The sequence below is a fragment of the Mustela lutreola genome, chromosome 8 (assembly GCF_030435805.1).
Source record: "Mustela lutreola isolate mMusLut2 chromosome 8, mMusLut2.pri, whole genome shotgun sequence".
Lineage (NCBI taxonomy): Eukaryota > Metazoa > Chordata > Mammalia > Carnivora > Mustelidae > Mustela > Mustela lutreola.
In genome coordinates this window covers 138147014-138160092 of record NC_081297.1, presented here as the reverse complement: position 1 = coordinate 138160092, position 13079 = coordinate 138147014, and the positions used below count along the sequence as shown (strand labels likewise).

Below are 13079 nucleotides of genomic sequence, written 5' to 3'. Positions count from 1 at the left end.
AGTGTATGGGGGTTCTGCCCCAGGCACCTGAGAGTCCTCGAAACGGAGGTGATGTGGGGGCTCTCAGAAGGCTATCATCCAGCACCTTGAAGGAGCAGAGTAAAAAGCTCCAAGCTGTGGCTGAGAAAGTGGGAGGGTTGGGGGAAGAATGGGAAGACTGTCGCTGCGGGTGGACAGGCGCCGTCGGAGGGCATCCTGGGTGGGCAGGTTTGCAGGGAAAAGAGGACACAAGGAGGTCACACGAGGAGGTCTCTGCTGCTTAACTCCGCTTAGTGCACCGGGCAGCCTATCGTCTCCACCCCTGGGTGTACTAACGAGCATCTAGTAATTAGTATTATGTACCCAGTGATCTAGGTCCGGAGATTTCCGGGTTCCTCCGGGGGTTCCATATGGCCATTGCCTATCCCCAAATGAGCCACCCCCTTGCTCACAGGCAGCGCCCCTCAGGAGATGAGTGGAACACCCAATGAGTCTTCAAAGAGAAAGCTTCTTGAGGGGTCCTCCATGGGTTTTTTTCCTGTATCAGTCTTGTTTCTTGAGGGAGGGTCACGCCCCATGGGTGGTAGGGATGTGAGGGATATTGTTACCCATGGGGAGCCCGGGGCCAGTCTCTCGGCCTTTGCTTTCTTGTTGGCCTCGGTGATCGCTTCTGGTTCCCGTGTTCCCTGCGAATTTGTCGTCACCGCCTCCATGGTGGGGAGCTCAGGTGGAGAAGAGATCAGAGGCCCGAGAGCAGGAATTCTGGGGAGAGGTACCCTAGAACACTCCTTCCCCAAACACATTCCACATTCCCCGGGTGTCCCCGCCTGCGGTGATTTCTGACGCTGCTGACTTGAGGGCCAGCATACTCAGCACTAAATCTTGCTTCGCGTCTTATTAAAAAGCTGCTCACCATAAAACTGTTATGTTAGCTCGGAATGGTTTGCTCTCCGCGCCTCCCCGCCCTCCTGGCCTCCATGGCAGGGGGACAGCCTTCAGCCTAGAGCATTCTTGCTGCTGTCACCAGCTGTTACCACCACTGCTAGGGACATGGAGGTGACTGCCACTTCCTAGACTCTGGGGGGAGGGGGGCCTTCACCTGTAGTGAACCCTTGGTTCTATTCTAGTACTTCTGGACCCATGTTTGGATATTTCCTTGAGGGCTGCAGGGAGGGGCTTTGCTGCTGTCCCAGTGGGTACAGCCCACCTGCTGGGAAGAGAGGCAGGCATCACAGATGGTTCAAATACCATATTCACCATTTAGGAGCTGTGTGACTTTGGTAACTTGCCTGACCACTCTGTTCCTCAGTTTCCTGTCCTCTGGAAATAATGAGTGACAGCATAGGTCTTACAGTGTTGTGAGGCCAAAATAAACTAAAAATTCAGAGAGCCTAGCACAGTGTTGTTACAGTGGAGGTCATCACGTGTTACCTGTTGTTACTTCCATCACTGTGGTCACGGACACTCAGACACAGTGGGCTGAAGCCAGGAGACCTGGCATTGAACTTGCAGCTCTGCTTCCTGCTGCCAGTGTCACTTTGGGCTTTCTGACTGGCCTCCTGCGTCCCGGGAAAATCAAACCATGCATCTCTGGTTTCCCTCTGGGCCTCGACTGACCCAGTAGCCGGCACACAGCAGAGTGCCTGGCCCACGGTAGGTGACACTTTTCACCGGCGTGTTTTCTGTGAGCTTCTGCTGTCTGCCAGACTGCGTGCATGGCTGGGGATCCAGCGATTCAAAGACACACGGGCTCTGGTTTGAAGCAGCCTACTGTTCCCTGAGAACACGGATGTGACCAGAGAGGATTTTGCACAAAGAGATAATTGCTCAGGTGGAAGCTGGCGTGAAGGGCAGTGGCAGAACGCGTTGAGGACGAGCTAACTTATGCCTGTGGGAACCACCCGCTCCCCATGGATGGGTGTTAAAGGGGACTCGAGACAGGAGTGGAGCTGGCTGCTGTGGGGAGACGGTGGAGGCTGGGTGGTAGGGAATAGTACAGGTGCTTTGCTAAAGGATGAGGGCAAAGCGTGGGAGCGAGGGGAGGAGCCAGGGCCGGTTTGGTCTGTAAATCTCTTGGGGTTGAGTTTCTTCATCTTCAGTATCTCACCATCCCTTTCCCAAGGAACACTGTTTGCACAGCCTCACCGATACGGACGTAAATAATTTTCATTATAATATTATTTGCATGTGCGGGGCACCTGGGTAGCTCACTCAGTTAAGCATCCTACTCTTGATTTTGGCTCTGGTCATGACCTCAGAGCCATGAGATCAAGCCCCGAGTCAGCGCCATGCTTAGCACGAAGCCTGCTTAAGATTCTCTCTCTCCCTGCCGCTCCCCCTGCTTGTGCTCTCTCTCTAAATAATAATAATAATAATAAAATATTTACATGTGCAACTTGGTTACAACCTCTGTGTAGAAGTAGCTTTAAAGAACTTGAGTAAAAGCACAACCGATTTATATGTTTCCAACACAACTGCAGTGTGGACAAAAATGATCAATAAAAATCATCAACCTGATTTCTGATTTTAATATGTTGGGGGATGTGGCATCCTTTTCCCAGCACGGTCATGGATCGCATCACTGTGGCCTGGTCCTAGGAAGGCCTGTGTGCCACTTGCCAGTCATGTTTACTGGCTACTTTCTTCCATTCCCACCCAGAGAGCCCCTCATCTGCTCTGCAGCCAGCTCATAGCCTCTGTGTTGTGTACCTGTATCATGTACCTCTCTGGTCTTTCTCTGCCCCTCTCCTTAGCCCAGAGACCACTCCAGTAGTGGAGATTCATATTCTAGCACGTGCTTAAATTGTCCTTCTGTACGCCAGGTAGCATCCTGAGAACTTCACGTGGTCTGATTTAATCTCCACCGAGTTCCTTTGAGGTGTAGGTATTATTAGTATTCCTATTTGACAGGAAGAAGATGCAGCATAGAAAGTTTCAGTCCCAGGCTGGAAGTTGGTTACACATGTAACAAACTGCAGAGCTGGGCTTTGAACCCGGGCAGTCTGGCCCCGGACCCTTTGCTCCAAACAGGTACACATTTGAATGGACTTTTCGACTCCTCTTCTAATAGCTTATGACTAATGACTCCTTCCTGCTAGTTTCTGCGTGTGTTTAGGGGTTGACAACTTGCTAAAATTTAGTATTCAGCGCAATGCCACCAAATAGCAATGCTATTTGACAACTTCAGATATAAATCTACCTTAAAGATGTACAAGTACAAATTATGCAATTTGACTTTTAAGTGCTTTTCCAGCAAAATAAATAACGAAGTGTGTTGCAACTGGCAGGTATAGTACATTAAACTGAGTGCAATTAAAACACTGGGATATTTTTAAATTAACAAGAAAAAAATAAGTGGCAAAATGAAGAAATCTGAATCTGTCTTTGCAGCCTCTGCCAGCTGATTTAACTGGGGCGGGGGGGGGGGGGGCGGTGACTGCATAGGGTATTAGTAACATTTATGCTCTGGATTTCAAGTGCAATGATAGTCACATTTAACACAAAGAGCACTTTGATTTCGCTTCTGCGTAACAGGCAGATGACATTTCCAACAACATCATCTTTTCAGTCTTTTTTTGAAAGCAGTTGACAAGAGGGTATTCTGAGAAGACATCTGAGTTGAAATAATGACTTGCCTTCTGGGTAATGTCTCAATGAGACATCTGAAAGTCAGGATTCTCTTAGCTAGACACAGGAAGAATCTGTATCTTTCACACTCATGGGCGGGCTTCGCCCTTTCCAAAAGCCGGGAGTCTGTTCATTGGGAACCAGGAAGATCGCACAACCGTTCAGATTTTTTTCATGCTCCGCACCCCCGAAGGCTGGCTATGGGTGGGGTAAGAACTACTGTCAGCCAGTAGTTACTGTAGAACCAAATAACCCATGTTTATTAAAGGTCTCCGGTGGCCTCACCCTCCGTTCTGGGGTTAGAAGGGTGCAGGTAAGACACTGCGGATTTACTTTGTTCTAAACATACCTGAACTTGTGAATTCACCTGTTTCCCTAGAGTAGGTCCTCACCATCCTTTATCAGGGTTCAGAGACTCCATGGAAATCCCAGTTTCTGAAAGTGGGTGTGTGGCCTGCAGCACATTGTTTTGGGTGGCCTAAAGGGGGACAATGAACAGCTTTAGAGTGAAATGTAATTTCCGGATTTTGGGGTCCCCGTATATTAGTTCACTAGGGCTGCCCTAAGAAAAGAGCACACCGCAAACCTGGTGATTCACAGACCTGTACCCCTGGGGATAAAAATATATGTTTATAAAAAATAAAAAATAAAAAATTTAATTAAAAAAAAAAAAAAAAGAAAAGAGCACACCGCATTTGGCTTAAACAACAGAATTCCCTTAAGGTTCCAGGAGGCCAGAAGGGCACTGTCAGGGTGTTGGCGGGGCCATTTTCCCTCTTGGCTTATGGCAGCCTGACCCCAGTCTTTATGTGGCGTTCTCTTTGTGTATTTCCAAATTTCTCATTGGATAAGGACACCAGTCATATTGGATCAGGGGCCTTCTCTCCTCCTGTATGACCTCATCTTAACTAATTACATCCACAGCTATCCTATTTTCAAATAAGGTCATCTTCTGAGGAACTAGGGCTTAGTACTTTGACGTTCAAATTTGGGTGGGGGTGGGGACACAGTCCGACCCATACCACCCTGTACACCAGCAAAGGGGCTGGCACGTGGATCGGTTCATCCATCCATTGTCCATTCATTGAATATTTGGCTCCATACCTTATGTCAGGCACTGTTGTAGATCCTGGAGATAAGAACATCATCAAAACAGATTGCTTGATCTCAGGAAGCTCCTATGTTAATTGGGGGAGATAGATCTTAAATTAAAAGAAAGGTCAAGCAGTGGTAAGTGCTTTGAGGCAAAATGGGAAGACAGATAACCAGTGATGTGTGCCACAGGCAGCTGTTTGAGATGGGGTGGTCAAGACAGGTGTCTCAGAGCTGGTGGTGTTCCGGCCAAAACCTCCCTGAGCTATGAGGAGATCTGGAGAAATTGTGTCCTGGACAGAAGTGACGAGCTCAGTTGTAGGTTAAGTAGGATCTGTCGTTGGGGTTCATTTAAAAGGTATTTGGGGACGGGGCTTACTTTTGAAACACCCTGGGGGTATTTGGGAGTGTATTCTGCTGCATAAGAAGGAGAAACACGAGGGAAGAGCAGTTGGGTAAGCGCCTGGTAGAACCCTTAGGATCTTCTGTTGCCTTTGAGCTGAATGTTTGCCTGGAAAGCCATTTCCCAGGCCCCTCTCCCTGTTCGAATGTTAGTTTCGTGGGGTTTCAAACAAACTCCGAGTCTTTTCAGACCTTCCTCACATCTGTTGCAGCAACAAGCCTCTTCTTCCAACATCTCCGGGGGGGGGGGGTTGCTCTACATTCAGCCCTCTGTTGAGTCACCCCTTGAATATATCTCTTTATATTTATTCAGACGCCCTGCTCTGTTGCTCGACAAGCAACTCCTGAACCCAGCTCATTGGTGCACGGAGATCCTTTATTCCTCTGCTTTTTCTCTCTGCCAGCAGCCTATGTATCCTTCCTTAAGTGTCTCGTGCCCTAAATCCAAGGTTCTGAAGGCCGTGACTCTATGATGGAACCATCTGGAAAGTTCTGTAGAAGGCCGATTCTCGGATTCCAACCATCTCTGCTCAAATGGAGTTTTGTGATAGGAGGCTGCCAAATAGAGATTATATATATATATATATGTTTTACAAAGCTCTAAAGAGAATTCTAGTTTTAAGAATCACTGCCCTGAAGCATTGACACTATTCCCACAGTGGTCAGTTATTTTATTAGAGCAACATCAAGTAAAGGGATCAATGGGCATGTCCCCCTCTCTTCCCACTACAGTGTCTCGGGTATCACGAGGCAGGGCTGTCTCAGGCAGGCCTCATCCTCGCGGTGATTGGAAGGGTCGGGTCTCGTGGTGCACTCCACTCCGGGCTGCCAGGCCACATCACAGGATGACCGTGCTCCCCTCAGATCTCAGCACATCATTCAGAAATGCGGAGAGATCTGGGTCGGCTCAAAGAAGCCGAAGGGAGAATGAGCCAGTTCTGGGGCTGGTGCTAAAAACAGAACTTGAGCAGGAGTTTTATTTTCTCGTCCCTTAAGGGACCGTTTGGGCCGAGAAATCAAAGGAAATTAGTTTGCCTGGTCGGGGTCTCCATACTGAAATCTCCCGTCAAGCGGCGAATTCCGTGGAATGCCTGCTGTCCCTCCTCCCCCGAGGCCTTGTGCACACATCCGCGGGATCGTCTGTGCTGAGCTTTTCTTGTGCGTTCAGACAGTCCTTGCTCCGACTAGCAACTCCTCTCGGAATCTCCTGCCAGCGTCTCTGAATCAAACAGGAGACCCTTACTTCCGTTCTTGTGGCCCCCTCAGTGCCACCCCTCGTGGAGATAAAAAGTGGCTTCCCACAATTGTTTAATAAGTTATCCCTTTACATAAAATATGAACAGCCACCCCCTTTGTGTTCTTGGAGTTTTGCATATTGGGTTTCTCATCTATAGGATTATTTTTACCGCTCTCATTTGGCCTCTGTCCAAGTCCTGCGGATTCTTCCTGGGCTGAGTAAACATGTCCCTCTTCCCTTGAAGTAAATTTTTGATTCCAGCCTGGCTTTGGGCCCCGCCCCGTTCTGGGTGCTGGTCCTCTCCGATCGCAGGTCCCCGGCATCCTTGCTGTGGCTTGAGGCCAGTTGAGGGCTCTGCCTGTCTCTCCGACCACTGGCTTCCACCTGTGGCTCTGGCGTCCCATGTGTGTTTGGGACCGCAGGCCTGCTCTGTGCCCGGCCACGGCTAGTTGGAAGAAGTGAATGAGGTTGTGAACCACTCCTGCTTCACCCCCGTGCTGGCTGGTGACCCAGCTGGACGCTTCATCCCCAGAATTCGGACAGACAGACTCGGAGCATTAGCTGTGGGTCTGGAGCAGGAGGGGCTGGCTTGGGGGTGTGGTTCCACTCTGGCAGGTGCATCCGTGACCGCGGGCGCCTGTGAGCCAGGAGTGGCCGTCAGCCGGTGGAGCAGGAGTACCGTGCGCACTCCCCGAGGAGAGCACAGGTGAGATACCATGAGGCTTCTGATTAGAGACGCAGAGAGAAGCGGAGAACTAACTGCCTTGATTTCTGACAGGTTTCCAGTTCGCCCAAGACTCCGAGTACTCTGTTCCTACACAGTTCCGTGTGCCTCTGGTAAACTCTTTCCAGTCGGGCTGGTATAAGTGAGTTTCTGTCTTTGCCCCTGAAAGACCGCAGATTGGATCCCACTGTGTGGTCACATCTTGAGGCCCATTTCTGTATCTTCTCCAGTCCTCTTCCTAGTCGGGTTGTTCCCCCACCCATAAGAAGTTAGCCACAGGGTCCGGTGACGAGCACCTGGACACTAGGAGCCCTGCACGCCTGGACCCTGGCCCTGGCTCTGCCCTGTGCAAACATTGTTTCAGGTCTGTGATCCTCCATTCCTTCTTTGGAAAAATGAGGATAAATGACATTTGATTCACAGAAGTAGAGTTTTGTGAAAAATTAAATAAGACTCTGGGGAACATCTAATTTTAATCTCTCTTGTTGTGTGATACCCAAGCTCTGTGTTACTACTCTGAAGGATGGGCGAGAACACCTGTCCTTCGGGGACAGGGGTTGGCATGGGGTGGCCTGGTCAAATCTGGTTCACTCTGTGTTTCTGTAAATAAAGTTTTATTGGAACACAGCTTTATGTACTGTCTGTGGCCACTTCTAAGCCACAAAGGTTCTGTTGAGTTGTTATAACAGGGACTTGTGGCTCAGAAAGCCTAAAATATTTAGTCTTGACCTTCCTATGAAAAGTTTTCCAACCCTTGTTCAGAGATCTTGCAGTCTCCATGGAATTCATAAAATAGCTTTCTAATATTCATGTTGTATATCATAGACTTTAGCTTTTTAATTTTATTATACACTTCTGGTCTTTGATATATATTTTGGCTTTTCACTTGTCTAGTACATTTTATAGTGTTCTCCCTTTTCCTTCACTGTCTTTGTAAACCACTTTTAGATACTTAGCAATTGTTTTCTTGCCTTTGATCTACAACTATATGGTGTGCACATTTTACCCACTGGACATACTCTCTTAGATGCAAAGAACTACATATGAGCAGTGACCTCTCTCCAAGGATTCTCCCACCTGTAAGTGGCTGGTCCTTGCACCTCTGGTTTCCCTTCCAGGATCTGGTTTCTTTTGGGGAACCTCGGAGCTGTGACCTGTGTTTCTCAGCAAGTATAGTGAGCAGTGAAATCTCTATGAGCCACTTTTTGATGTTTTATGCAAAAATACCCTTTGTTACCAAAGTATCACCCTACAACTTCTTCTGCTGCTGTCTATAAAACATAAAAACATAAAATGGTCTTTTGGAATAAGAATTTACATAAGCATTAAAAAACAAAAACAAAACCCTAAGACTCCAGGCTTCCTAAGAGACAATGGTTTGATGAAAATCTCCTGGATGTTTGAGACAGATCTTTGTCTAAACTCTAGCCCTTTCACAGGCTGAATTCACCAGCTCAGTTCTCTTTAAATCCAAGAGAATATACGCTTCAGGAAGGTGTTAGGAGGATGAATGGAGATAATGTGTATAAGACGTCAGAGTCATTGCCCTACGTATGATCCTTGTGTATGTGGAGTGGGGTAGGGAGGGGGTGGTCTTGGAGACTTATTTAGAGACCTTGCTGTTAAGTCCCTCCAAGTATGGTGCTGTTGATTCTGGAACTTCCTAGGATCAGAGGTCTTCAGAGAGAATGTTTGCCAAGGCCTTTGGGTCCTGTAGCATCAGGCAGCCCAATGCCTAGAGCCCCCCTGCTTTGTCCACACTGCTGCACACATACTGGCCTCTGTCTTGTTTTGGTGTGTGTGTGTGTCCAGTTTCCCAAGTACACCAACCTCTTTCTCACACAACATCTTCTACTTCTTTTCCTTCTGGTTTGGGTGGTATTCTACTCCCGTTTTTGCCTGGTTTGGTCTCATTTTTCAGTTCTTGGATCACATCTCACCATGTCAGGCGTGACTTTCCTGCACCAATCCAAGTCGGGTTCTACTAGGAAATGACCATTCTTTGAGACCTTACAGTGCTGGTAGGTATGCTAAGTGCTTTAGATAGAATGGGAATAAAAACCATGTAAGTCGAGTGCATTCTGCCAAGTGAAATAAGCCAGTCATAAAGAGACAAATTTTGTCTGATTCTGTTGTATGAGGTCCCTAGAGGAGCCATGTTCATAGAGACAGAAAGTAGCGAGAATGGGGGACTTGTGTGTGGGGACAGAGTTGTGCTTTTGCAAGAAGCGAAGAGTAGCGCCGTGGCTGCACAACAGTCTGGATGTACTTAAGGCCACTGAACAGTAAGTACACTTAGAGATGGCGAACGTGATGCTTTCTGTGTGATGTTTTAGCACAACTGAAAGTATCTTAAAAAAAAAAAATTAAAAAAGGATCCAAGTGGATCAGTTGGAAGGCTGCTGAAGTCATAGGAGAGAAAACCCAGCTGGGAATCTGGCATGTAGGGTTGTTGGCAGGAATGGAGAGAATGGGATTGACTGGAGAGGTGCCCAAGGAGGTGAAACAGCTGGGACCTGGTGGCTGGTTAGCGGGGGTGTGGCTTGTCAGTGGTGGGGTGTGGCTGGTTAGTGAGGGTGTGGCTTGGCAGTGGTGGGGTGTGGCTGGTTAGCGAGGGTGTGGCTTGGCAGTGGTGGGGTGTGGCTGGTTAGCGAGGGTGTGGCTTGGCAGTGCTGGGGGTGTGGCTGGTTAGCGAGGGTGTGGCTTGGCAGTGCTGGGGGTGTGGCAGTGTTGAGCTTGGCTCCTGGGGCTCAGGCTTGCCCATCCAGTGGTGGCAGTTGCCAAGACCAGGGAATCTTGGTACAGCCCCTCACAGCACTTGATACTAATCACAAAGCACTAATGACTAATCACTTAATACTAATTACAATGAAATAATTAATTGGGCTACCAGTGCCTTCCTGGTGAACTAGAACTTGGACCCAAATAGAGACCATATTTGCTTCCTTCATGGTGTGTCCCCAGCACCTAGCATATGATCTTGCCCATCATAGGTGCTCCATGTCTTATTTGTGAAATGTAAACGATTCGTGGGTTTATCAGCTCTACCTGTCCCTGACCCCCTGACCACCTGACCATTTTCTGTCCTGCATAAGAGAGTGTGTATGAGATGCCAGTGTGGTCTTGTTTCCTCTGCTGTGTGCTCATTCTACGACAGCCTTTACAAAATCTCTCTTCTTTATTGTTCTTCTCTCTGAGACCCAAAGGGTAGGGTGATTTTTAATTACTTAATACCCTGCTGTTTTCTCACTTTTGAAACTGTGAGGGAAGTTGGGTTGATGGGGCCCATTTAGCTCCAGGTTGACACAAGTGTTTCTCTGCCCGGGAAGAAATTTTTCTGAAGCGTGACATTTTAAAGGGGAAGTATCTTCATGTGAAATGCTTTAGTAAATTTGTTTACAATATTCTTTGGGTTGTTGCAGAAATATATCACACGTGCACATAGACACAGTCAGCATTCTTTAAAATCTTAGCTGAGGCTTTAGAGAAATGACAACGCACATCGTTTCGGCATGCTGAATGTATCAGACACCAGGTGAACCCGGTGAACCGGGTCCGAGTTCACCCGGTAGCTCTTTCTCTTTGAATCCAAAAGTTGTTTTAGGGATTAGAGGAATAAGCAAGCGGGAGTTTTGGCACCCGTGTAGAATGACGCGGAGAAGGGGATATTCATAGCCTGCCCTGCGAGAGGTTCAGAGAGAACTGAGGTTCCCTGTAGGTTGACTAATTATAGAATATGAAGCCCATATAGAAATGCTAGGTAACAATAACTTCTGTGTGTAAAAACATTTTATATTTTATAGTGTGATTTTACTTAGGTTCAGTTGATTAAGTGAAATTGCAAATCCCTGTCTGCAGAGACTTTAATGATGGCTTTCCTTGGAAGCGGTCTTGCCCGCAGCAGACCTCACTCCTCAGTATGGACGCAACCCACATGATGAGCTGTGAAGTGCAGGTGTTCTGAGAACTAGGAGAATCCACAAAAACTCAGGTGGTATTATGTACTGTGCAATGGGGAAGTTTGAATCTCTTGTGGGTCCCCCTGGCCTCAGAATGAAAGGCAAGGTCTAGAGGCACGTGCCTCCAAGGCCCTCTGTGATCTGCCCTGTCTGTCTTTCCAGCGTCTTCCTTCCCTGTCCCCCACCCCTTGCCATCGGTGCCTTAGTCATATGAAAATCTTTTCTGTCCATTATAAGCTTCGGTCCCTTTAATCACTCAACCACAGGTTCCCACATTTTCTCATTTTTCTGGGGCCCTTGGTGTCACCTTGCCCACAGGCTGAATGAAATACTGAGCTGTTCAGTTGGTTGGTCATGGCCTAACAATTGAGTAGCTGTGTGAAAAAAAGGACACACTTAAAGGGAAGGGAGATTTCACTATTAAATAAACAGTTACGCACTGATGGGATGCTAACTTCTCAAACCTGGGAAACAGACTGGATACCCACTGCACGTTGCTTTCCGTGCACTCAGTGCTTTTGATCGTAGCAGATTCTGACAACCCAGCTTTGCCAAAACTCTGGAATGCGATACACTCAGATGTTGAAATGGTGAACTACCTTGAGCTAGCAATTCACGCAGTGCCCGGCAGATACTGAGAACTGCTTGGCTTCTCCAGAAATTTTAAAATATCCTGGGGGGGGTCCCTGTGGGTTTCCTGGGGCACCCTGGGGGCATCTTGGCACACAGTTTGGGAACTGCGGTTCTCAGCGTTGCCGTATGCTGTTTCCTCTGCTTGAGCACGTCTCCTCTCACTGCAGCTTCTCGGTGGGCCCGTCCTCTAGCTCTCAGCACGGGTGCGATGCCTCCTGTAAGTTCTCCCTCCATGTTTAAGACCTGGAAGTTGCTTCTGTATGCACCAGTTTTAGCACAGTGCCCTTGATCCTACCCCCTCTCTCTTTGCGGAGATAAGCATCCTATCTGTAGTTCAGCTTTCCTTCTCTTTCCCACTGGGCTCTGAGTTCCTCAAGGGAAAGGGCCTGGAGAGGGGTTATCCTAGTGCAGATGCTTTATAAATGTGTGAAATGAGTGAGTAACTTTCTGGCTCTCGTTCCAATGAGCTTGTAGACTGGAGGAAGTCACCGCTCCAGACAGACAAGGGTTGACAACGACAGTGCTCCTGTCGTTTGTATGACGACGCCTTCTACAAAAGCCCGGCCATAGTGACATGCAGTGTCTCTTGCCCTGCGTGACCCCGTCTGCTCCTTGGCTGCAGACTGCAGCCCTACAAGCATGTGGCCTCGTGAATTAAAATACAAATCGCAGTGGAGATCAGCTTGGCCCTTTTGCATTTATTCACGTTGCCAGACGTTGATCCCGGTACATATCTTTTTGGTTTGGAAATTGGAGGTATAACTTGCTTCAGATGTGTGTGTTGTGTCCTTTGGAGGGAACTGGATGACCGCGCCTGTGGCTCCAACTCCGTCAGAGTGTGGCATTATGGGAGATAGAGTTGTGCTGTAGTCACTGAATGTAGAGGGGATGGGGGCTTGGGGGCGGTGGCCCAGCTCCCATCGGAGGGAGCACAGCATGGGTTTTACACCAGAGCAGGCAGAAAGGTCTCTGCAGGCCGCGGCTAGCAGATGGTGGTCACCTAGATGCACACTGGCCCTGTGTATTTCTGCTGTCTATTCCTGGAACTAACATGATGAATATCAAGGAAGGATGTTCCAGGCGAAAATAATTCAGGGGGCTTTCGAGAGCTCTGGGGACGCATGTTATGTCTTCAGTTCTGTCTTCTCCTCAGAATATGAGGACATGAATGCTGTAATCTACCAGAGGGCTGCTTTTACTGCTGAATTAAATAACCAAGTGAACAATATCTAATCACAGTACTAGTAATCACAACGAGGTCCTATGTGTCTCCCCTTAAGAACACCATCAGAGTCCTTGCTCACCTAGGCCTTTCCCGTAGGCATTTTTTCGAGCTAGCCACAGGAAGGAGGACAGAAAAGTTTGTTCCCTGTCATTTGAGGCTTAGGGGTGTTAAATTACTTGCCCAAGGTCAGCACAGCTGATA

At 48.2% G+C, this 13079-nt stretch overlaps 1 protein-coding gene across 6 annotated transcripts in view; it reads left to right on the top strand.

The window, feature by feature from the left end:
• LARGE1 (LARGE xylosyl- and glucuronyltransferase 1) overlaps window positions 1-13079 on the top strand; it is a 526862-nt gene that overhangs the window by 202428 nt on the left and 311355 nt on the right. The window contains exon 1 of one of the 6 annotated variants that reach the window (XM_059186800.1): window positions 2882-3009. The exons of the other annotated variants lie outside the window; for them this stretch is intronic. The gene's annotated coding sequence lies outside the window, so the exon portion shown is untranslated. Of the gene's footprint in view, window positions 1-2881; window positions 3010-13079 lie in introns of those variants that run through there. 6 annotated transcript variants of the gene reach the window in all.